The 22,331-nt window shown below is 37.5% G+C and overlaps 1 long non-coding RNA gene across 1 annotated transcript; it reads right to left on the bottom strand.

Annotated features, from left to right (window-relative positions):
- Nucleotides 1-237: 237 nt before the first annotated feature.
- Nucleotides 238-8,937, bottom strand: LOC125095898 (uncharacterized). Its single transcript, XR_007125995.1, has 3 exons — nt 8,789-8,937; nt 1,358-1,439; nt 238-293 (listed from the first exon to the last, which is right to left on the bottom strand). It is a non-coding gene; the product is annotated as an uncharacterized LOC125095898 (long non-coding RNA).
- Between the last annotated feature and the right edge of the window lie 13,394 nt (nt 8,938-22,331).

The raw sequence follows: 22,331 nt of genomic DNA, 5'->3' as shown, positions 1-22,331 counted from the left end.
TATGTATGTGTGTGTGTGTGTGTGTGTATATATATATATATATATATATATATATATATATATATACTAAATATAAGAAAATACCAGGCAAATAAAGCAATAGTGTTTTTGATCAGGAATTGCCAAATGCACAAAAGTTTTGTCTAGCTGCCAGCAGGAAAGACATTGGGCATTTGTCCTTCCTCTAAAAGGACCATTTACACTAAAAGTACAGTTCAGCAAATATGAGCACTTACTCCATGTCAAGTCCAATCCTTTGTGGGACAGGAGGTTCATCCTTGTCCTCCAGGAAGCTAGAATGTAACAGCAAGTGAATTGATTATTTGGAGAAAAAAATACCAATCTTATCTTAATAAATATTCCTGTTATGACCAAATCTTAACATGCACTTTCTCCTGAAACTGATTAGAGTATCATTAAGGACCAGGCTGATTCCTGACAAAGCAGACTGAGAAGCCCAGAATTAAATTTTCCCAAAAAGGAACCAGGTGGGAAGAATCCTGTATGATATATTAAGATCTAAAATAGGTCCTGAAATAATGTGTACAATGGGAGCATAATTATACAAATATATGTATATTTATGCATAAAATAAAGATTAGAAGGAAGTACACCAAGATATCAAAATATTAATAGTAATTATCTCTGCATGTTGGAATTACACATGAGTTTTATTCCCATACCTATAATTTTTATATTGTACAAGTTTTATTCAGTGAGATTATATTTTTTTGGATATCAGAAACAGAATTTCTTTTTCACTTTAACCTTTGATTCCCATTTACCTAAGACTTTTTTATTAGAGAGGTTCTTTGTGTGTCATGTGTGTTTTTTAATAAAGGCTGCCTCTCTTTAAAAGAAAAAGCAACGGGCTCTTAAGAAGTTTAATTCCTTGTTCTCTGTTACACCTTACCCTTTTCTTCTCCATATGTTTGCACTTCCTTCTGACTTGAAGGTATGTTCCTTCATCTCTACATGTGAAACTGGTATCTACAAGGTCTTCCATTAAGCTCAAAATTGTAAGAAATTTCTTCTTCTGACATTCCATAGTATCTTATTTGTAACTTATTTATGACACTTTCTAACATTTTCAACATGAATTACAGAATCGGAGAATCTTAGAACTCAAAAAGATCAACTTACTTGGCAAATGGAGAAACTGAGACCCAATTAAAATTATGTGACATACTTCAATTTGCACAGTGAGTTAGATGCAGCATCAAGACCAGATGCCAGGCTCCGTCTAGGATCCCAGGTCCCTGTTCTTCCTATTTACACAGATTTATGCCTACTTGGAGTGAGCGGTTAAATATTTTTGCTAAGTTGAATGGCAAACTTTGTCAACTAAGAGTCTTACCTTGTGATTTTGTCTAGCATAGCATAAGGTAGCCACACATTGACTGGGTCTCTCTTTCTTTCTTCTTGCTCCAGCATGCCCTCTGTTTTGGCCCAGAGAGAGAGAAATATAGTCCATAAAGATGATGACTAAAATTTGGGTATCAGATTTGGGCACTCCACCCAGAGCAACAACAACAACAAAAAAACGTTTTTATGAATCTGATATTTTCAGCACTGGCCTTTTCTACACTCTCCTAGTCAGATACCTAAATCTCCTCTCTACCTACCCTCTTCCAATCATTTTATTTGTTAGTATAATGGAAAATCTCCCTTTATGGGCAGCTGAACAATGCTGATTTCCAAATCCAGCAAGCAATTCACTCAATTACTTCATAGGAAAAGGGCTTTATAGTACATTCATAACCCACTCAAAGGGATTCTTCAACTTTCATTCAACCTACACTTCTCTACATTATACGCTGACCCCTCCAAAACACCCTCCACACATAGAATCCAGACTTATAACAGATAAGCACTCATTTCAAGTTAGCTAATAGCAGTACAGCTTTTTAAGCAACAGTTCTGTTTATTTATTATTACACAATCATTCAAAGACTTTATTACATTTCCTGTCACACAGTATAGGAAATGGAAAATAAAAATGCACACCCAGCTCTACTATAATTAAAGCAATTGAGGGGGAAAATGGCAATCTCTCGGTAAACCAAAAACAACACAGTCAGACACTCATTAGATTTAGAAAGACCCCTGCGTTTATAATTGTGAAGGAAATTAAGCAATATATTCAAAAGCCTGAAAATATATTATCAAATATTTTCTTAAACGCAATATTTTTTACCATTGTTTCAATTATCTGGGAAAGGAAACCTCTTTATAACATGTAAGTCTTTCTCAGATGCCAGACAGGCTCCAGTAAATCATCTATTAATTCTCTTTGACTTTTTGTTCTTGAATAAAGGAACTTACTTCTGCACCAGCTCCCTGGGCTTTCTACCCTTTCTAAAATATTGGTTCTTCCCCCTTTTGTTCAGAAGCCAAATGATTCACTTCAGGCTCATGACTGATTTCCCATTGTTCCATTCACTCTAACCTCTCCTCATTGCGCCAACAATCTGGACCCCAGAGGGATTTGTCACAGTTCTCCAATTCTCTTTCCCCCTTGGCAGCAATTTTTTATTTGATTTTTCTTTTTCTTTACTTTTATAAAAAAAGAAAAATTCTCACTTTAACACTTCTTTTTAAATTGTCCTTTGGTTATGAGAGGAGGAAAAGGCCTTAACTTCTTGGAACTCACGCAACGTTGACAGGGAACGCTGGTGCTCATCTCTTTCCACTACAACCCAGAAATATGGAAATGATACTCTTAAAAATGGTATTTTTAGGGTGCCTGGGTGGCTCAGTCATTAAGCATCTGTCTTCGGCTCAGGTCATGATCCCACTGGGATCGAGCCCCACATCCAGCCCCACATCGGGCTCCCTGATCAGCGGGAAGCCTGCTTCTCTCTCTCCCACTCCCCCTGCTTGTGTTCCTGGTCTGGCTCTCTCTCTCTCTCTCCTTCAAATAAATAAATAAAATCTTTCTTTTTTAAAATGGTACTGCCTTTTGATTTGTATTTGAATCTATTCATCATGATGATAAATTCAGTTTGATTCTGCCATAGAAGCTATTTTTTAAAAATCACCAACGAAGTAAAAACAACAGTTACAAAAAAAAAAAAAATCTCTGGAAAGGAATGTGAAAATGATACTTTGTTCTCAAATAAATGGTATGACTTTCAGATAACAAAGTACATGCAGCAATAGAACAAATATAACTATTGAAATCATTCCAGGGTGAAGGGCAGTGGGAGATGCAGGTTTCCAGTTATGGAATGAATAAATCACGGGAATAAAAGGCACAGCCTAGGGAATATAGTCAATGGTATTATAATAGCATTGTGTGGTAACAGAAGGTAGCTACACTTGTGAGCACAGTATATATAAAGAAGTTGAATCACTGTGCTGTACACTTGAAACTAATGTAACACTGTATGTCAACTATACTCAAATAAAAAAAAAATTTTAAGGAAATTATTCTGAATGGGGAAATTTGTTGCCATCATTACTAGTAATAGCATCAGTGACCACAGCAGTATATACTGGAAATCGTATTTAATCTTCACAACACTCTGTGAGGCATATAGTTCTTACCCTTCTTTTTTTAATATATTAGGAAACAGGCTCAGAGAGGTTGCTTAATGCCTGATGTCACATAGCAGAGCCAAAATGAAAATTCATGCACAGCTGGGAAAACCTGAATGCAAGAAGAAAGTAAGACAAATGAATTCTGCATTGGACTATCATGCAAAATCTAAGAATTTACCAAAAACAACACACTAAAAAAAAATCTCACTTAAATTGAAATCACATCTTTTCTGGTAGAGTTTTTGAGCATGTAGTTTGTAGGATAATACAGTAAATGAAAACATTAACCCATAACAGCCATTTTTGTAAACTACAAATATGAGCATACACAGGAATTCTTCCAGAGGATAAAACAACAAAATTAAAAAGTTTTCCAAAAGTCACCTGGTGAAGTTATCAACACTAGTGAGAATTTTATTTTTATATTAAATTAACTACTATGGTAAAATCAGTAAGAATTTGCCTATGTTATAATTCAAAACTGATTTGTAATAATTTGAATATCCACACCCTCTTTATGTTCTCTGATGTTGATGAAAGATATCCTGTAGTTATTTGGTTTGCTTCCAAAGGATTCTTTGTTTAGAAATAAAATTATCTTCTACAGTCTTCTTTCCCCTTAAGATTTCTAAGTCAACACAGTAGTGAGAGAGAGAGAAAGATTCTCTTTCTCTCTCTCTCTCTTTAAAGATTTTATTTATTTGAGAAACAGAGCAAGAGAGAGCACAAGAGCATGGGCAGAGGGAGAGGGGGAAGCAGACTCCCCTGCTGAGCAGGGAGTCTGACATGGGGCTTGATTCCAGGACCCTTGGGCCATGACCCCATGAACCTGGGATCATGATTGGAGCCAAAGGCAGATGCTTAAATGACTAAGACACCTAGGTGCCCTCTCTCTTTTTTCTTATTTATATACCTATAATAGCATTAGCTCATTTTTAATAATTTAAAATAAATCTGTGTCTTAAATCTCTTGATTTGGGGATGATAAAGACAACTAAATTTTGAGAGATAGAGAATTTAGAAGGGACAGAGCCTCTTTTCCTTGCCAAAACATGATTCCTATTACACAATTAAATGAGAAATCTTCAAAAAGCTTAACTGACATCCTGGGCACCTCTGAGCTCAATAGCATAATATTTTGATAAGGAAAGTTGTAAATAGATGAGATACATATGGATTATGTTTCCCTTGAAATGCTCAGGGTTTTAAAAACTAACAGATAATGTGCTTTGAGCTTTCATCCAATTCTCCATTCTTGTGAAATGCAACAACCCTGAACACAGATCTCTCCCTCACTTAGGATTATGAACTGGTCTGGAAACACGAGTCACATAGCACAGCAGATCTGTGACTAGGGCACATAAAAATCCCTGGTACACCAAATCCACTCTGTATATTCAGATGTGTAATTCAAGCCCAAGAGACACATCAGAAAGTAAAGGGTGATAGAGAAAAAAGCAAAAGAGGCAAATGAAACAAATATGACCCAAGAGCATTATAAGGTTTTGATTGTGCTGTGAGTCCACAGTGCTCAATTTCGCAAAATTCCTGAACATGGAAACAAGATGAATTAAATGTGATTAGCTTAAGAAACAATACTAAAAGAGGGCATTTTTTCCTTATGTTCAATGGCCACAAACACTATATTTAATCATCTCAAAGGGATATAGTTGTAGAAGGAAAAAACATTTGAACAATATTCTATTTGACAGTGTCTTGCAGGACCCAGTTTCAGAAATTTTATTATTTTTTTAAATGCTTTATGTATTTATTTGATAGACAGCGAGAGTGAGAGAGATCACAGAAGTAAAGGAAGAGGAAAAGGCAAACTCCCCACTAAGCAGGGACCCCAACATGGGGCTCAATCTCAGGACCCTGAGATCATGACCTGAGCCAAAGGCAGACACTTACCTGACTGAGCCACCCAGGCGCCCCAGAACTTTTATTATTTTTAATACATATTATAAATATATGATAATATAATTAATATTCTTAATATAAGCTAATCCTTAGGAGAGGAATTTTACATACTAAATAAGCCAGTAGCAGAGGGACCTATACACAAAAGCCCTTCAGGAAAGAGAATGAAAGGACATTGCAGTTTGCTGTAATGCCATAAATGTGCTGTGGGCATAGTTGCCTGGAGCTTAAAAATACTATAAGACTTAGTATGGACAAATAAACTAATATTTTCAGAGCGTCTGCTATAAACCAGGCACTGTATCTAAATTACATACCTGATCTCTTTGTATCCTAATAGCTCTGTGATATATAGAGTATCTTTACAATCATCACCTTTAAAGTGTCAATGAAGACACTAAGATTTCAGGAGATCAGCCCAGTCATAGCTAATTCTCAAAACCGTCTTGAGGATTAAGAAACAACATACAGGGGTGCCTGGGTGGCTCAGTGGGTTAAAGCCTCTGCCTTCAGCTCAAGTCATGATCCCAGGGTCTTGGGACTGAGCCCCCGCATAGGGCTCTCTGCTCAGCAGGGGGCCTGCCTCTCTGCCTACTTGTGATCTCTGTCTGTCAAATAAATAAATAAAATCTTAAAAAAAAAAAAAAAGAAACAACCTAAAATGTTTGTATATAAGCCACAAATAGAAAATACAAATATAATAGTTTAAAATTTTATAGTTAACTTCGAGTTCAATGTGCCATACAAAGCACACATCTTCCTCTTCTCCCTCCCAAATGCCCTTTGAAATTACAAATGTAAACTGAAAAGAAGGGAGTTGGGGGAAATTGGAGGGGGAGATGAACCATGAGAGACTGTGGACTCTGAGAAACAAACTGAGGGTTTTGGAGGGGCGGGGGTTGGGAGGTTGGGTGAGCCTGGTGGTGGGTATTATGGAGGGCACAAATTGCATGGAGCACTGGGTGTGGTGCATAAACAATGAATTCTGGAAGACCAAAAAGAAATTAAAAAAATAAATAAAAATTTAAAAAAAAAAGAAATTACAAATGTAAACAAACAAAAGAAGAGGAAAACAAAACCCAGGGCACTGTGGAGTCAAGAAAGGATGCTTTCTACGGATTTAGTAGTCTGGTATTTTAACAAATTTCTGGAAGATGGAAAAAGAAGGATTTATATTTATAAACCCAGTCTTACAAAACCAAAACAGCTCAGCTTCCGTACGTGAGGAGGCTATAAAAGGGGATGCTGGCTTTCTCCGGAAACAAATACCCATTCAGGAAGGCTGTAGCTTCATCTCCAGCTGGAGCTGCAAGGACTTTCCACTAAAGACAGTGGAAGATTTGTTTGGGAAGGTTTATTAATTCGAGTGTTTGGGCTGGGGACATAGGCGGGGCAAGCCTGCAAGAATCCCAAAATAACTTAATGTACCCAAAGAGTTAAACAAGGATGACAGGTGCTCCCAGGAGTAAAACTCAGTGAAGATCACTGTCATAGGCTGAACTGTGTCCTTCCCAAATCCATATGTTGAAATCCTAACCCTAGTACCTCCAAACGCGACCATACTTGGAGATCGGGCCTTTAAAGATGTAATTAGGTTAAGATTACAGGTGGGCCCTAATCCAGTAAGACTGGTGTCCTTATAAGAAGAGGAGATAGGACACAGACATAGAGGGAAAAACCATGTGAAGGAAAAGAAGGCCATCTACAAGCCAAGGAGAGAGGGCTCTGAAGAAACCAACACCTTGATCTCAGACTTCCAGCCTCCAGGATAGTGAGAACAAATGTTTCTGTTAAGTCAGCTAGTCTGTGGTGCTTTGTTATGGGATCTGTGTTACAATCGCAGCCAGATTACCACCCCCCCCAACCCCGTGAAATCACCACTGCTTTGAAAATTGTGAGGTTTGGCTCCAAGCTAGCCAGCAATGGAGCCAAAATTCTGCAGTCAGTCTTGTATCCCATTCAAGATAGATGTTTTTCAAAGGAGATTCCATACCAGGTGTTTTTATGAATCAATATATTCCTTGTTTCAAAAACATGATTGCTCATCCAAAACTCACCAGATATCTAATGGAAACTGAGTAAAGGGAGAAACTTACCCTGGATGGATAAAAAATAATAGAAGGCAGAAATGCAATCTAAAAAAAAAAAAAAAAAATTCTCACTAGTATCCTCAGAGTGTAAGAATCCTCAAGCTAATATGGAAATGAAGAGCCAGTTTAAGAATGGAGAACTATCTCATTTAAAATTTCCTCCTCATACCCAGGACACCATCACTGCCAGACACCTATTTCTTTAGGCTCTAGACAGCTAGGGACAAAAATCAGTCAATAAAAGCGGAAAATACAGGGCACCTGGGTGGCTCAGTGGTTAAGCGTCTGCCTTCACCTCAGGTCAGGATCCCAGAGTCCTGGGATCAAGCCGCACATCGGGCTCCCTGCTCAGTGCAGAGCCTGCTTCTCCCTCTCCAACCTGCTTCTCCCCCTGTCTGTGCTCTCTCTGTGTCAAATAAATAAATAAAATCTTTAAAAAAAAAAAAAGAAGGAAAGAAAGAGGCAAGTACAATGACAGAATATGGAGGACAGGTTTTCCTTGGCTACATCCCCACAAAGTTTCAAAATACCTTGTGAGGAAAATTCGCTAAGTACCAGAACTATGATAAATTCTAATAAGAGATAATAGTTGTATATATGTAGATGAGTCACAAACTTTAAATATCACTATAAATCTGATGTGCAGAGAAAATGTCATTTCTTTATCTCATAGATGATGACTCTGGTCTAAGTTTCTACCTGTTGGTGAGCAAAAATATGCACATGGATAATAATGTTAGATGAGAGATAGATATTGGGATAAATGTCCAATCTTCTATAAAGTTTAGGCTCTTTCACTACTTAAAACAGTTCCTTGACAGCCAACTCATATGACATATGACTAAATCAAAGTGCTCTGACACAGCATATGTGACTGGCAATCTTCGGTCCAGATCCCCTTTACTGGTTTCGTGTTCATTCAACTCTGGCTGGCTACAGGCCCCAGATCTTCTGCCTCATCTTCCATCAGGCTCCTAGCCAACGGGTCCACCCCACCATGGAGGACCTTTTGGCAAGCTGGCTAGAATTCCAGAGCTCACACAACATGAGAAATCTTAACTTCAAATCCCTACATGATCCTACCCCATTTTGTTGTCAAGTTTACATTCCTGTGTCTGTGCCCCAAGTTTAATGTGGGAGAACCAAGAGAGAGCCTATTGATAGAACCCTAATAAAGAGAAAGGACAGTAATACCGCTGGAGGAGCCCTTCTGCCCTTGATATTACCACACATACCTACAATTCCTCCTCCTGAGGACCTCCACGTCCAGCCCCAACATGAACATCTTTGTGCTTTTCTTCCCAGGGTCTGAAAAAGCAGGGTCTACCCATTTCCTCTTCCTACCTAGATGTCTTGGACACTGTCTGGAGCAGCAAAGCAAGCCTAAGTTAAAAAGAAAGAGAAGTCAAAGAGAAAGATAAAGGAATTTAGAGAATCCTTTCTGAAGATAATAGCTCAGTTTTTAAATCTGCAAAATCTTATTTTTGAACATGGACAGTTAAATATTATCTCTGTTCTCCTTGGATTTATCTATACTCTTCCTAAACCAAACTCAGGCCTGTGGATACTCAAAGTCGAGCAAGATCATCTACTCAAAAAAAAAAAAAAAAAAAGAAAAAGGAAAGAAAAAAACATGATTTTTAAAAATGAGCTATTTTGGGGGCACCTGGGTGGCTCAGTAGGTTAAAGCTTCTGCCGTTGGCTCAGGTCATGATCCCAGGGTCCTGGGATCGAGCCCCACATCGGCTCTCTGCTCAGCAGGGAGCTTGCTTCCTCTTCTCTCTCTCTCTCTCTCTGCCTGCTGCTCTGCCTACTTGTGATCTCTGTCTGTCAAATAAATAAATAAAATCTTAAAAAAAAAAAGAAGAGAAAAAATGAGCCATTTTTAATAAATGTGTTTTTAAAACTTCAGGCACATTTCATAGTAGAGATTCACTACCTGTGGTCCTTGCATGCCAGCTAGGGTTTCCCTGCATCTAAAGATGGGGATAAATACCACTGGAACTCTTGTCCATGGCTTTTGGGGGTTTCCAGTGGCCTCCCTAAGAGTTCTGTGAAGGCTGAGAGGCTTAGTTTTCTTCAGGGTGCCTCTGAATCATTTTCTGCATCTGAATTCCGACTCTCTTCTCTGCTTTCTATGATTCCCGTAAGTCTCTTCGATACTGTCAACCCAAACAAGGGACACAGCCTATCTCTTTGATTTCTTCCACCTGCTCTCAACACATGTGAGTCAGCTGTCAGTGACGGACTTTCAACAGACATTTGAAACAGTGAAGGGGAGAACATATCAACATTGCAGAAGATTTAAAATTCAGTATTAGGCATTTGCTTTTGTCAAAAAAAGAAAAAAAGCTATTGACTTTTTACAACTCAGATTCCAATTTTCCACTCCTTTGCTCAACCATTTCACCTTCTGTACAAGCTGCAGCTCAACTGAAAGAATTTGCTTTCATTTATTACAGAAAGGAAGCATCTCTGCTCAGCATTGACATCCAAGTTCATCAAATAATGAACAGATAAGTAGAATGTGATATATCCATACAATAGAATATTATTTGGCAATAAAAAGGAATAAACTGCTAATTTATGCTACATGATGACCCTTTGTCAGGCATGAGAGAGAGGGTGTCCACACTGTGCAAATGGAGGTCTCTGTGTCTGGGTTTCCCACGGTAAGATTTAGGTGGGGAACCATGCTCTGAATAAAGATAGCCAGAAGGAAAGCAAGCACAGAGCAGTTTATTAAAGTGAAAGTACACACTCAAGGTGGGAGAAATAGAACCCGTACCTAGGTTATTTTGGAATTGGATATAGTTAGCTCTCTCTGGGAGGAGCTGTGACTTGACAGTGGGGTGGTCTCTAATGGAGCCTGATTCTAATCATTTGGGAAACTCCTCACACAGTTGGGAGGGAGAACCATCATGGCAGCCTTTCTCAATGCCGGCGGGGGTGTTGGGGGGTTGTGGAGGCTGTGCCTGCAAAGCAAAAACATTATAACAATCTAGGGGTTACCCTGGAGCAGAGCTGAGAAAAGAGAGTGCTTGTTCTACACCTGTGGCTCTCCGTATGTCAGCCTCAAGGTCTTGGAAGCCACAAGGTCAGGATGTTGTATCTCCAGGCTTTTAATGGGTGGCTTACTTTGTTGCAGTCCTTTCCTCCAGCTCCTGTCTCTATCAATTCTCTTCAACACCTGGGCCTCTGCCTCAGGATGTTCCTTCCTGTTCACTTCTAGCTTCTACCTAAGGCCTTGAAAACCTGATGCTAAGTTAAAGAAGCCAGGTCCAGAAGACCATCTATTGTCCAGTTCTGTAATAAGGCATCTCAAGAATAGGCACATCTATAGAGAAAGGAAGTAGATTAGAGATTGTCTAGGGCTGGGAAATTGGGAGGAAATGGGGAATGACTACTAAATTGGTAGAGAGTTTCTATATGGGGTAATGATAATTTTCTAAAATTGTGCACAACTCTGTGACTATAATAAAGATGGTCGGGGAGCCTGGGTGGCTCAGTGGGTTAAGCCTCTGCCTTCGGCTCAGTTCATGATCTCAGGGTCCTGGGATCGAGTCCTGCATCGGGCTCTCTGCTCAGCAGGAAGCCTGCTTCCCACCCCCTGCCTGCCTCTCTGCCTACTTGTGAACTCTCTCTGTCAAATAAATAAATAAAATCTTAAAAAAAAAAAAAAGACGGTTGAACTGTAAGCCTTAAGTGGGTAAAATTTATGGCAGGTAAATTACATCTAAATAAAGGTGTAATAAAAAAAGTAAAATAAGTACATACTTCCCAACTGACAATTGCAGTCAATACTCTGTGGCCAAAGGATATGAAGCAAGTAAGCTACACCCCTTTCAGAAGGATGTATTAACTGGCTTCTCCCTCTCTGGGAGCGTGATATATTATAATCGCTCCACACTGATTGATATTTGTGATTTAGCAATATCATCGACCTTCACTTGGCGTAGTGATCACACAGTTCAGCGCCACCTACTTATCTCCTGCTGAGACTCCTATTGTTCTGTTTATCTTATTATTAAATAAATCTGTTTCATTTTAAAATGCTGTGTTTTGGCTCCAAGGGCACAACAGCTTGCCCTTGGGAACTTGGCTCTTCGTGTTTATTCCTAATATCATTTCAATGGACTTTGGCACACATAAGCAAACAACAGGTAGGCCATTTTCTAAAAGATTCTCTTTTCAGAATTGATGTAGAGATATTAAAATCTTAGATAAGCTTTTTTTTAACAGATTACATTTTCTCTGTAAGCTCTCCAGAACTATAAGATAAATGAGTACCAAAAAATCTGGTAAAGCCAAAATACCTCACCAGAACATTGATGTCAATTACTGAAGTAATATTTGGAACTCATCAATGTAATAAATACATTTTCAAATTTATGTTCAGCAATGTAAGCTTATTTGGGGGCTCATGTGGACCCACAAGGACAAGGAGGAAGCCCAGTTCTTTGTCTCAGATCAAGGTTGCCAGAAAAATAGAAATCTGAGCTCAGGTAAGAAAGTGCTATTCTGGGTTGTAGAAAGGGACAACTGCATCTGAAGTAAAAGGTCTGCAAAGGACCCCAAAAGATGATTAGGTCCCTTTGGCAGAGCCTAGAGGCATTCTCTAAGATGATAAGCTGCAGGAGTTAAGATGTGGTGGGATCAAGCTCTGTAGTAGCTGCTACAAACAGCCCATGAACAAGAAAAAGATTGTAAAGGATATTAGCATTCTGATTATTTTTCATCTTTATTTTTTCTTGAGGACTTAAAATGCACTAGATTCTATGCCCATGCATATTTCTTGAAATGTTAAATAAGACTTGAAATGCAACTCCAAAGTTTCAAGCCTGCAAAAGTATTTGATCTCAAAACTCATGTTCATACCATATACAATAAATTTACCTGTTTCTTCCTGTGACTTTCCTATCAGCTGGAATTAAGGGAAAAAAGACTAAAGCGTTGGCCTCAGGCACAATTTACCACAAGTTCCCCCCAAAACACTTCATGAATTCATAATGAGAAAGCCTAGCTGAGTGCCAGTTCAGTGAGTCCATAGGTGAGTGTAGGTGCTCAATAAGTGTTTGCTGATTGAATAAATGAGATTCACTGTGTGCCTAAACGGAGTCCTTACAACAACCACTCCTAAACCCCACCATAAAATACCGTTTTTGGAATCACTGGCCAAATACTGCTGAATTCTAAGTGTGTAGAGAAACTACTACAAAAGTCATATTAATCCCCACAATCTTCACACTAAAGGCCGTGACGGTAAGTCAGACACACTGTAATTATGTTGATCATAACTGTCAAAAAACTCCAAAGCCCTGGAAGTGAGCCACTTTAGTCATTTATTCCATATATTACTCTGGAGCTTCCAGAGTTAATTGGGAAGCCAGTAATGATAATTCCATGAATGCTTTATGATATTCCATGAAAGATAAAATTTGGAACTCATTTTACAGACATCAAAGAACATTTGTGTCCTTCCCATTTTCTAGACAGAAATGTTCATTGTGTCAGTAATTATGCATGAAACCCCAGAATACTTTATTTAGGAAAAAGAGTTTCAGGTACATTAAAAGAAAAAAAATTATTAAATTAATATGAGATGAAAATTGCCTAAAGAAATAGGTAAAGTCTTAATCCTATTGAAAGTATCAGCTACTAATGCATAATTAATTATTCTCACATAATATTCATTTGTGACATTGTTCCCTATTTGAAGGAAATACAAGGAATTTTTATGGAAATCACTTTTCATTGCAACATCATCAATAAAACCTACTACTTTTCTAATAGGTAATTAATCAGAGGCATTTGAGCCATCACATATTCTAATAAACAATCATGGATTTGATAAGCTTAATGAATGGGGAACAAGTGAGAAACAAGATGGGCAAGGCTTAAAGCAGAGCAGGAAATAGAAATGGTAATTGTGAAGTGATTATCTCAAAATCAGGTTAGTACTTAAGAGTAATTCTAACCAAATAAAATATAGTGGGTTAATCTTTGTAATCACAGAAAAATAGATCGAGTTCAAAGTTTATAATAATGAAAGAAAGACAACTCAAACTCTTACAGATGCCAATTTTTTTTTAATTTTTATTTTTTTTAATTTTTTTTTTAAAGATTTTTATTTATTTATTTGACAGAGAGAGATCACAAGTAGACGGAGAGGCAGGCAGAGAGAGAGAGAGGGAAGCAGGCTTCTTGCCGAGCAGAGAGCCCGATGTGGGACTCGATCCCAGGACCCTGAGATCATGACCCGAGCCGAAGGCAGCGGCTTAACCCACTGAGCCACCCAGGAGCCCCTATTTTTTTTTTAATTTTATTTTTTATAAACATATAATATATTTTTATCCCCAGGGGTACAGGTCTGTGAATCGCCAGGTTTACACACTTCACAGCACTCACCATAGCAGATGCCAATTTTTAAGCTTTAGACAATACAATTGACCTACAAGAGCTATTTGAACAGTTTCTGAAACTTAAAAAAAAAATCCATCTGAATTATTAGCTGCTGCTGCCAAGGAATGCAGCATGTTGAAATAAAAATGTCATACAATGTGTCCTTCAGCATAAAATCACCAAAGTGTTCCATGTTATTAACACAAGCACCTTTATTATTCACAGAGAACTTCATTTCAATGCCTTTGAGTTAAAGGGGTTTAACTTAGTGAACAGTGTCCTCCATTTATTGCATACTTTCTCTAAAGCCCTGGACATTTCCAGCTGACAAATACAGACACAGTTTTCATTTTTAGAAACAACATTAGTTTGCTGCATCACTGGGTGAAATCCAAGCATTTAGTCAGGCTTGTTTCCCTTGCTGCCTGGCTTAGCACATGTAATGAGAATTATGTCTTTCATTTCTATGCCAACTCGAATACATTAGATGCGAGAATAACAGAGTCAGCACTATATCAAGATAGACAGGCCTGCAGAAAATAATCTAATGCGTCCTTACCCAGGTGGCATTCAACTTCTAAGCACTGTAACTAATGAACCACAAAAAACTAATGATAGACTACAGTTTTATATTAGTCTCATAAAATTTCATAATTTAAACTGTTCAAGCCATTTGTTCTTTTAAGGCAGAATTACCTTAAGAGACTGTCCAATAATCTACTTGAATATTTTTTGCCATTTTGAAAGTAAGCATACAAGGAACATGGAGATATGATCAGACTTTATTTGGGAGGTTAAAAAGGCTAAGTACCACTATTTTCTCAAGGATAGTTAGGATCATGAAAAGTAGATCTGAGTAATTATACTTATTTTTTTACTTAGCTTTATATCTAAATTTTGGACTTTTTTCCAGTAAAGTGCTAAGTGTTAAGCTATACTATTTTGCATATATTTTCTAATAGAAGACTAACCATTATGAATGAAATTGGTATCCATTATCTTCATTTTAATGATGAAAAAACGAGGTTTGGAAGAATTAAGCAACACGCAGATGAGCTAAAATCCAAACTTAGGACTGCTGATTCATTGAATCACTAGGTTGTGTGACCTCCATAGGAAGTTTAGTCCTCAGTAAACAATAACTACCTGGGGCACCTTGGTGGCTCAGTCAGTTAAGCATCCGACTCTTGATCTTGGCTCAGGTCATGATCTCACGGTCCTGGGATGGAGCCCTGATGTTGGGCTCCATGCTCAGAGGGGAGTCTACTTAAGATTCTTTCTCCCTCTCCCCTCTCCACCCACAATGTGCTTCCCCCTTCCTCAAATAAATAAACAAATAAAACCTTTTTTAAAAAATGGTGACTACGTGTTTTATCATTTTAATTCATTTGTTATTTTTCATTGTATTTAATTTTAGATACTTATATTCTCCTTAGGTAGAGTTAAATGTCAAAAATCCAAGTTCCTTAAAGACGTTAATATTGACAAACAGGAATTTAGACATTTACTGCACTCCTGAGCTAAAAGCAACTCTTGTCATTTTGATTAACATTCATTCAATGAATTTTTGTTGACTACCACGGTAGATGTTATTAGCTAGCTTTCCCAAAGGCCATCCCCAAGACTCTCTTCCCCCTTGCTTACCTCTGCTAAAGCATTAGGACATCTTGTATATTCACCTTCCAGGCTCCTTTTCAGCTAGGAGCTATATGACACAACTCTATTCAATGATACATAAGCAAAAGTCAGCTGGCAGTTTGTGGAAATATCTCTGCTGTCTGATAAAAGTAACAAAGGTTCCTAGTGTCACCTCTTTCCCTTCTCATTCTGCCTGGAACTGAGGACATCTTGTGTCTGACAGTCAAAAAACATAAGGACCAAAGAACAAACACCAAACATGGCAGTGTGGATATGGAGAAAAATTCTTAGGAGTCCACTCCAACCCATGTGACAGTCAGCTCTTAGGGGTCTTGTAAAGTGTAGATAAATGTCCTTATAGTTAAAGGCTTTCTTAACTGCACTGTCTGTAACTCAGAACCAAAAAACAATTCTAACCAATGTATGTGCTAGCCAGATTCCAGGCACTTTCCTAAGTCCTATAAATAACAACAAACATTCTCATGGAATTCTATGAAAAAAGACATTCGAAAGATAAATAAGAAAAGAATTTTGAGTGCTATAAAGAACAATAAAGGGGATAGAGTGACAGGATACACCCACAGAAAGTTTCTCTAAGGAGGTGACATTTGACCTAAATAAAATGTGGGACAAAACTGTGCTTTGGAGAAAATAATTTTAAAGAAACAGTAAGCACAAAGCCATGAGACAAGAAAATGCCTGATGTATTTGAGGAGCCATAAATGGCCAGTATGACTAAAGCACAGTGAATTTGGAAGAGCAGACATTGCCACAAAAGTAATAAATACAGCTAATATCCATAAGCTTTCATTTTAAAGCCTTGTATTTATCTGGAAGCATTTAATTTCTTTTTTAAAAAAAGATTTTATTTATTTATTTGAGAGAGAGACACAGCCAGAGAGGGAACACAAGCAAGGGGAGTGTGAGAGGGAGAAGCAAGCTTCCCACTGAGCAGGGATCCCGATGTGGGGCTCCATCCCTGGGATCATGACCTGAGCCAAAGGCAGACACTTAATGGCTGAGCCATCCAGTTGCCCCTGGAAGCACTTAAATTTCTTTAAAAAGCCATTCACTTGACTTTTGGTAATTCACAGCCATGCACTAAAAAGTTTTTATAGAACATTATCCTATCTCAAATATCATTTATCCATGACATCATGGGGACAATTTCAAACATCCATCCACTCACCTATGTTTAAAGACATTGGTGATCCCAAAGAACAGTGGAGTTTCTTCAAAGTCTATCTTCAGACATCCAAGGGATGAATCACAGCACTTAGTGGGACCAGAAATCAGGTCTCTGAACAGAGGTCTGGCATATTTTTCATACTTCTTTCCCTAAGATGCTCCCAACACTAACCTACAGCCTTTTTTTTCAAGTGAGTTAGCACCTAAGAATGGAAAAAATTAATTTCCTCACAACATGTTCAGAAATTTTGACATCCATGTTTAATGATGAACTATAGGATTCCTTCAAGTCACCATCTGTTAGCAGAGCTGTTTTAGAGCCAGTCATGCAAAGATGCTGGATATTTCCCTCTAAGAGTAGACAGCTGGTAGGCAAAAGAGAAAAATGATAGATGTTAATCTAACCAATTAATCCGGTTTCCATATCCCTTTATATAAGTGTTATGTCAATAAGCTAAGGATGATTGCTTTTCACCTTGCATTTTAGCAGGAAAAGTGATGGATTTACAAAAAGTTAGAATAATTCTAAAAATGGAATCAGAGGAAAACACTATACCAATTGGCAAGACTAGGTTCTGTTTTAATGTGTATTTGAAATTCCAGTATTAATTTGTAGTTGTATTCATGATAAGTCTCCAAAACTCCATCATAAGTCCAAATATTGAACTGAAGATAAACAGAGAGATACATTCATAGAAATAAAATATTTCAATTAATTATATTTCAATTAAATTGAAATATTTATGAAAATTCTACTCAACATACAAGAAAGTGTTTCTTTATAGAAGTATTCCAGCTAATCAATGCCAAAGGACTGATAACATTAAAATATCACCATTTTGCAACCCAAATGGAATCATTGATTCAAGCACATTGATTCAAGTTTGATGGTGAACTTTTCAATGGAAGGCATCAGGCTGTCACCACCAGAAATCACTGATGAAGCTCAGTTTTTTAGAAAAGATTTTAATTATTTATTTGAGAGGGAGAGAAAGCATTAGTCAGGAAGGAGGGGCAGAGGGAGAGAGAAAAGCAGACTCCCTGCTGAGCTGGGAGCCTGAAGCAGGGCTGGATCCCAGGACCCTGAGATCATGACATGAGCCAAAGGCAGAGGCTTAACTGACTGAACCACCCAGTTGCCCCCGTCTCAGTTTTTATAACAAGTGGGGCAATCTGATGTTATGCGTCCACAGGTGATGCAATAGGAAACACAAAGGACCATCCAGGGAATAATCTGGCCAAAAAAGTTGAATGGGAATCAAATCAAACCGCTAGCACTAACTTTCATTTACAGGCAGTATGTGGAAAAGAGGAACAATTATAAAATTGAAAGAAAGCAAATAGATGAATCCAGCACATGGGACACCTGCAGGGCACTTGCCTCCAGTCAATGGCATGGGGAGAAAGCTAATGAGGAGATGACTTTATATGAAAAGGCACTTAAGGAGACAACCACCAAATGCATAAACTTGTTTGAATCTTTATTCTTTAAAAAAAAAAAAAGTGTAAAGAGATTTTTAAAAATGGAGAAATATAATTACGAACTGTTTATTAGATGATACCAAAGAATTATTTTCAATGTTTATTATGAGAATGGCACTGTGAGAATATCACTTCTTTTTTCTTTTAAAAGCAAACTGATGCTATGTGTAGAACATACTTAAACTAAATCTGCAAAGTAGGGAGGGAGGAGGGTAGTTGAAGCAAATGTGTCAAAATGCCAATAATCTGAGTGAAGGGTATAGTGAGTTTCTCAAACTATTTTTCCTATTTTTTCCTTATTTAAAAATTTCTCTCTTTTGAGAGAGAGGGTGCATGACAGAGAAGAGGTAGTAGTGGTGAAAGGGAGAGGGAGAGAATCCCAAGCAGACTCTACATTCCGCACAGAGCCCCACATTGGGCTTAATCTCACAACCCTGAGATCATGATCTGAGCCTAAATCAAGAGTCACCCAGAAACCCCTCATATTTGAAAGTTTTTAAAATAATTTTTAATATGCATTAATCAGAGCTTCATTAAGTAATTTGTTTGAAAATGTTTTTTCTTAGGACAAATAATATTGCCAAAGCAATTTTAAAAATATGTGGCTATTGAAAATGTGGTAATAGATACAAACTGTCCTACATCCATGCATTTATATATGGCACATTTCATTAATGGTAACTCTACCTTTTTTTACTGATTTATTTTAACATAATTTCATTTTTGGTATTCCGGCATTTCATTTTTACTTTTCCTATTTGAAACTAATTGTGCTTCTTAAAAACAAAACTTTGTGTCTTTCATTAATTCTGCTAAATTCTCAGTCATCATACCTTCAAATATTTTCCCTAACTCATCACTTTTGCTCTCCTTCTGGATATGCAGTTAAATGTACGTTGAACATTATCTTCAATGTCTGCTATTTTCACCTTCTTATTTTCCATTTTCTTGTTCTTTTGTGATTATTTGGTTTATTTACTCAAATCTGTCTTCCAATTTGCTAATTTTCTCTCCAGCTATTGTTTAACTTACCCTCCAAATTGTAAATTTAGTGACTATATATTTTCATCTCTAAAAATCCTATTTTTAAGTTTTACCTCTTCCTTCATAAATATCTTATTTTCCAATAGCTTCCATTTTTATATCTTTTGAATTATTATAAACATATTTGTTTTATAACTTTTTACAATTTTTTGCACTATTATCTCAAGTTTTTAAATAAATCTTGTTTGTTGAGTCGGTCTGACTTCCTCAGTTTCTTGTGTGCATGTGTGTGTGTATGCCTGTGTGTTCAGTCATTTAGTAATATATATTGGGCACCTCTGTGCCAGGCACAGTTCTACCTGCTGGGCAGTAGAAGTGAAAAAGAGATAATAATAGTGAACAATAGATAATAATTTCTGCCCTATATACCTTTCTTTCTAATCTTGTTCTTTTTTTTTTTTTTTTTAAGATTTTATTTATTTGTCAGAGAGAGAGAGGGAGAAAGAGCAAGCACAGGCAGACAGAATGGCAGGCAGAGGCAGAGGGAGAAGCAGGCTCCCTGATGAGCAAGGAGCCCGATGTGGGACTCGATCCCAGGACGCTGGGATCATGACCTGAGCCAAAGGCAGCTGCTTAACCAACTGAACCACCCAGGCGTCCCTCTAATCTTGTTCTTAAGCAAGACTCTCCCTCCTTATCTCAACCCCAAGAAAATATGGTGCACAATGGGTCATTGAAATATTTCTCCTGAGCAGTTCTACTTTCCTTCAGTCAGGTGCCCAACATGTCATAGTTTTGGACACATTTTTTATTTCTTTTTTTAGAAATTCTTAAGCCATCAGGATACTATAACTTAATTCTAAATCCATTTGAAGGATAGACCAAAGTTTAAATGTCTCACAAAACTTTTTCTCCCACCCCAAAAAAAGAGATAATTTTCCCTTTTATCTCATCAGCCTCTACCCTAATGGGTGGATGTTTTCAGTCCTTTCTCTTAAAGTATAGTCAGGGCTCTATGCATGGGTCCAGGCTCCAAATCTCCATCTCAAGACCCCAAGGCCTATTCTCAGAAGGTGATCAATTCCAAGTGTCTATACCCCTTCTAGGCTGTCACATAGTCCCTCTTTGTACCTATCTGATGCTCATGTACCTATTTGCTTAAGCACCTAAGGATTTCCCTTATACTTTTTTTTAAAAGATTTTATTCATTTATTTGTCAGAAAGAGAGAGAGCAGGGGGAGCTGCAGGCAGAGGGAGTAGCAGGCTCCCCACTGAGCAAGGAGCCCAAGGTGGGACTCAATCCCAGGACTCTGGGATCATGACCTGAGCCGAAGGCCAATGCTTAACCAATTGAGCACCCAGGTGTCCCCCCTTATACTCTTTTAAGTTCATCCATGCAGATAATAAAAAAAAATTTTGTGACATTTTTTCCAGCATTTCTAGCAGGAAAATTTCTACCAACTTTCTGGAAGTAGAAATAGCAATACCAACATTTAATGAATTGCTAAGCTCGTCTGACTGTCATAAAGTTGGTATGTCTTCATAGGAAACCAAGAACAATTCTTTTGTTTTAACTCTGTATGCATGTTGAATTGCTTTACTGGTTATAAAGTCAAATTTTCATCTTATAATGATAATTCACAAGTGAAAGAATTTCACAGAGTAAGTGCAAAAAGTTACTCTTTCCAGATTGGTTTGCCCACACATAGGAGAGTAATACAGCAAACTATGGGCAAGTCTCTTGAGGATCCAGTTTTGGGTTAGTTCTTAGAAAGTAAACTTTTTACTATATGAGACTAAAATGACATTATGTTTTGTCAAAAGATAATTTAAAGATCCCTTTTCAACAATTAAGGAATGAAGGTAACATCTTAAGGTGTAAAAAACATGGTGTCAGACAACACTATGTTCAAATGCTGACTCCACCATTTACTAATGGTGTGACCTTGGGCAAATTAAGTAACCATATTGAACTTCAGTTTTCTCCTGTGTAAAATGGAGTTAATAATCACTTCAAAGGGCTGTTGAAAAAATTAGATGAGATTTACTCTAGAAAGCATGTACAAACACCCAGTTGGTCTTAACTCAAAGTCAAATCCCTCCTCCCATTTTTCCCTTATCTTGTAGAAGACAGGCAATAGAATCCTGATTTTTTTTAAGCCCTAAAGAAGATGTTCATATTCTATAAAACTCTTTTTTAAAAAAGGATTTTATTTATTTATTTGACAGAGAGAGTACACAAGCAGGGGGAGCAGCTGGCAGAGGGAAAGGGAGAAGCAGGCTCCCCACTGAGAGGAGAATCTGCCACAGGGCTGGATCCCAGGACCCCCTGAGCTGAGGGCAGAGGAGACACTTGACCGACTGAGCCACCCAGGCACCCCCTATAAACCTCTTAATGTTAATTAACAATGAACAATGACCGTTCAAGTGTCTTTAAGGAAATAGCAATGAAAATAATTTTACTTTTAGAATGTAAGCCTGTATCATGTCAAGTGTTCAATAAACATCTGTGGCTTTTTTTTTTTTTAAGATTTTATTTATCTATTTGACAGAGATCACAAGTAGGCAGAGAGGCAGGCAGAGAGAGAGGGCGGGGAAGCAAGCTCCCTGCTAGCAGAGAGCCTGATGCAGCGCTCAATCCCAGGACCTTGGGATAATGACCTGAGCTGAAGGCAGAGGCTTTAACCCACTGAGCCATCCAGGCGCCCTATCTGTGGCTTTTTTACTTGTTTGGATAACAGTCTCTTATACTTTATTATAAATAATTTATCATGTATAGGTTTAATTATCTTAGTCAAATAAAATCCTTTCTTTAGTATAAAACTGTACTAGAATTAATGATATAATAATTTTTAACAGTTATTATTGAATAAGCTTGAATTTTTAAAAGAGCTAATTCTGAAAAATTATAACCACAAATACAGGAAATATTAGAGACTTTACATAAGATTAATCAGCCAGCTAATATTGTTTTCTGAACATAACAATATAATGACAATTAAGGAAAGAATGTAGAAACGAAACATATAATTCAGCCAACATAAATCACCAAAGCCTAGGTTGAAAATGTTTTTTCCTAGTAAT

Source organism: Lutra lutra, chromosome 3, assembly GCF_902655055.1.
Source record: "Lutra lutra chromosome 3, mLutLut1.2, whole genome shotgun sequence".
In the NCBI taxonomy this organism is placed as follows: Eukaryota; Metazoa; Chordata; class Mammalia; order Carnivora; family Mustelidae; genus Lutra; species Lutra lutra.
Note: the sequence above shows the minus strand (reverse complement) of the source record. Positions and strands in the feature narration are given on the sequence as shown.